Genomic DNA, 4,680 nt, shown 5'->3' with positions numbered 1-4,680 from the left:
AAGCTCAAAAAGAAACTAAGTGGGTGAGCATCCAACTCGCTTTCTCACGAAGACCTAGGGCAATTCGAGGAAGCCCATCATTGGAATATACAAGCCAAGTTCTATAATGAAAAATTCCCACTAGTATATGAAAGTGACAACATAGGAGACTCTCTATCATGAAGATCATGGTGCTACTTTGAAGCACAAGTATGGTAAAAGGATAGTAACATTGTCCCTTCTCTCTTTTTCTCTCATTTTTTATATGGCCATTCTTTTTTTAAGGCCTCTCTATTTTTTTTAAAGTCCAGAGTCTCATCCCGACTTGTGGGGGAATCATATTCTCCATCATCCTTTTCTCACTTGGGACAATGCTCTAATAATGAAGATCATCACAGTTTTATTTACTTACAACTCAATACTTAGAACAAAATATGACTCTGTGTGGATGCCTCCGGCGGTGTACCGGAATATGCAATGAATCAAGAGTGGCATGTATGAAAGAATTATCAAGGTGGCTTTGCCACAAATACGATGTCAACTACATGATCATGCAAAAGCAATATGACAATGATGGAGCGTGTCATAATAAATGGAACGGTGGGAAGTTGCATGGCAATATATCTCGGAATGGCTATGGAAATTCCATAATAGGTAGGTATGGTGGCTGTTTTGAGGAAGCTATATGGTGGGTGTATAGTATCGGTGAAAGTTGCGCGACACAAGAGAGGCTAGCAATGGTGGAAGGATGAGCGTGCGTATAATCCATGGACTCAACATTAGTCATAAAGAACTCATATACTTATTGCAAAACTCTACAAGTAATCAAAACAAAGTACTACATGCATGCTCCAAGGGGAAGGGTTGGTAGGAGTTAACCATCGTGCGATCCCGACCTCCACTCATAAGGAAGACAATCAATAAATAAATCATGCTCCAACTTCATCACATAACGGTTCACCATACGTGCATGCTACGAGAATCACAAACTTTAACACAAGTATTCCTTAAATTCACAATTACCCAACTAGCATGACTCTAACATTACCACCTTTATGTCCCAAAACAATTATCAAGCACCAAATTGATCATAGCATCCAATTCACTTTCTATGATAGTTTTTATTATACCCAACTTGGATGCCCATCATTCTAGGACCAATTTTATAACCATAGAATATACCATGCTGTTCTAAAAGGCTCTGAAAATAATATAAGTGAAGTATGAGAGGTCAATAATTTCAACAAAATAAAACCACCACCGTGCTCTAAAAAGATATAAGTGAAGCACTAGAGCAAAATTATCTAGCTCATATGATATAAGTGAAGCACAAAGAGTATTCTAATAAATTCCAAATCATGTTGTCTCTCCCAAAAGGTGTGTACAGCAAGGATTATTGTGTTAAACTAAAAAGCAAAGACTCGTATCATACAAGACGCTCCAAGCAAAACACATATCATGTGGTGAATAAAAATATAGCTCCAAGTAAAGTTACCGATAGACGAAAACGAAAGAGGGGATGCCTTCCGGGGCATCCCCAAGCTTAAGCTTTTGGTTGTCCTTGAATTATCTTGGGGTACCATGGGCATCCCCAAGCTTAGGAGCTTGCCACTCCTTATTCCATAGTCCATTAAATCTTTACCCAAAACTTGAAAACTTCACAACACAAAACTCAACAGGATATCTCATAAGCTCCGTTAGTGCAAGAAACAAAAAACACCACATAAGGGAATGTAATGAACTCATTATTTATTTATAATGGTGTTAAACCTACTGTATTCCAACTTCTCTATGGTTCATACCCCCGATACAAGCCATAGATTCATCAAAATAAGCAAACAACACACGAAAAACAGAATCTGTCAAAAACAGAACAGTCTGTAGCAATCTATAACTTTCAAATACTTCTGGAACTATAAAATTCCTACCAAAATAATAAATCGTGGGAAATTTTTCTATTGATCTACTTCAAAAAGAATCAACTAAAAAGCACGTTCCTGTGATTTATTAAAATTATTCTCGTGCGTGCAAAAGTTTCTGTTTTTTAGCAGAATCAAATTAACTATCACCGTAGGTTATCCTAAAGGTTCTACTTGGCACAAAAACTAATTAAAACATAAAACCACATATAAACAGAGGCTAAATGAAATATTTATTACTAAACAGAAGCAAAAAGCAAGGAACAAAAATAATATTGGGTTGCCTCCCAATAAGCGCTATCGTTTAACGCCCCTAGCTAGGCATAAAAGCGAGAATAGATCTAGGTATTGCCATCGTGGATCGCATAATAGATTCATAAGGTACTTTGATTTTTTTTCTAGGGAAATGTTCCATGCCTTTTCTTAATGGAAATTGGAATCTAATATTTCCTTCCTTCATATCAATAATTGCACCAATCGTTCTAAGGAAAGGTCTACCAAGAAAAATAGGACATGAAAGATTGCAATCTATGTCAAGAACGATAAAATCTACGGGCACATAATTCCTATTTGCAACAATAAGAACATCATTGATCCTTCCCATAGGTTTCTTAACAGTGGATTCAGCAAGGTGCAAGTTTAAAGAGCAGCCATCAAATTCACGGAAACCTAGCACATCACATGAAGTTTTTGGAATCGTGGAAACACTAGCACCCAAATCACACAAAGCATAGCATTGATGATCTTTAATTTTAATTGTAATAGTAGGTTCCCACTCATCATAAAGTTTTCTAGGGATAGAAACTTCCAATTCAAGTTTTTCCTCATATGATTGCATCAAAGCATCAACAATATGTTTGGTAAAAGCTTTATTTTGACTATAAGCATGAGAAGAATTCAACACGGATTGCAACAAGGAAATACACTCTATTAAAGAACAATTATCATAATTAAATTCCTTGAAATTCAAAATAGTGGGTTCATTGCTATGTAAAATTTTGATTTCTCCAATCCCACTTTTACCAATTTTAGCATCAAGATCTAAAAACTCTGAATCATTGGGACGCCTTTTAACTAAAGTTGACTCATCTCTAGTACCATCATTATCAAGATTCATATTGCAAAACAAAGATTTAATAGGGTACACATCAATCACTTCTAGATCTTCATCTTTATTATCATGGAAACTAGAAGAACACGCTCTTACAAAGCAATCTTTCTTAGCACGCATCCTAGCGGTTCTTTCTTTGCACTCATCAATGGAAATTCTCACGACTTTGAGAGACTCATTGATATCATGCTTAGGTGGAATAGATCTAAGTTTCAAAGAATCAACATCAAGAGAAATTTTATCCATGTTCCTAGCCAATTCATCAACTTTAAGCATTTTTTCTTCAAGCAAAGCATTGAAATTCTTTTGAGAGATCATAAATTCTTTAACACTATTCTCAAAATCAGAGGGCATCTTATTAAAATTTCCATAAGAGTTGTTGTAGGAATTACCATAATTATTAGAGGAATTACTAGGGAACGGCCTAGGATTAAAGTTTCCTCTATATGCGTTGTTACCAAAATTATTCCTACCAAAAAAATTCACACCCATAGGTTCATTATTATTCTCAATCAACATAGACAAAGGCATATCACTAGGATCAATAGGAGCACTCTTAGTAGCAAACAATTTCGTAAGTTCATCCATCTTTCCACTCAAAACATTAATCTCTTCTATCGCATGAACCTTTTTGCTAGTAGATCTTTCAGTGTGCCATTGAGAATAATTAACCATAATATTATCTAGGAGTTTAGTAGCCTCTCCTAAAGTGATTTCCATAAAAGTGCATCCCGCGGACGAATCTAAAAGGTTTCTAGAAGCAAAATTCAATCCGGCATAAACATTTTGTATGATCATCCATAAATTCAAATCATGTGTAGGGCAATTACGTATCATTAATTTCATCCTCTCCCAAGATTGGGCAACATGCTCGTGATAAAGTTGCTTAAAATTCATAATATCATTTCTAAGAGAGATAATCTTAGCGGGAGGAAAATACTTAGAGATAAAAGCATCTTTGCACTTATTCCGTGAATCAATACTATTTTTATGCAAAGATGAAAACCAAGTTTTAGCACGATCTCTAAGTGAAAATGGAAATAACGTGAATTTAACAATATCATTACCCGTGTCTTTCTTCTTTTGCATATCACACAAATCAACAAAATTATTTAGATGAGTAGCGGCATCTTCACTAAGAAGACCGGAGAATTGATCTTTCATAACAAGATTCAACAAAGCAGCACTGATTTCACAAGATTCAGCATTATTAAGAGGAGCAATCGGCGTGCTAAGGAAATAACTATTGTTGGTATTGAAAAAGTCACACAATTTGGTATTATCTTGAGCCATCATGACAATCAATCCAATCACACAAGCACACAAAAAGCAAGTGAAAGAGAGAGGCGAACCGGAAAGAGAGGACGAATAAAATGGCAAGGGTGAGGTGGAGAAGAGGAAAACGAGAGGTAAAATGGCAAATAATGTAATCCGAGGAAGATGAGTTTATGATGTGTACTTGGTATGTCTTGACTTGAGTGAAGACCTCCCCGGCAACGGCTGACGAGAACATGTATTGTGGGTAGGGTAACAGGCCTGACCTAAAGGCCCTACCCATGAACACCGTATACTTTGTACTGGGCCCCTGGGCCAGATCGCTGTCCAGATGTACCGCAACTTGAAAGTCACTCGGACGGCGACAACCACTCGGAACACGGCACTTCACTCGAC

The sequence above is a fragment of the Triticum aestivum genome, chromosome 4A (genome assembly GCF_018294505.1).
Source record: "Triticum aestivum cultivar Chinese Spring chromosome 4A, IWGSC CS RefSeq v2.1, whole genome shotgun sequence".
In the NCBI taxonomy this organism is placed as follows: domain Eukaryota; kingdom Viridiplantae; phylum Streptophyta; class Magnoliopsida; order Poales; family Poaceae; genus Triticum; species Triticum aestivum.
This window is presented reverse-complemented; position numbering follows the sequence as displayed.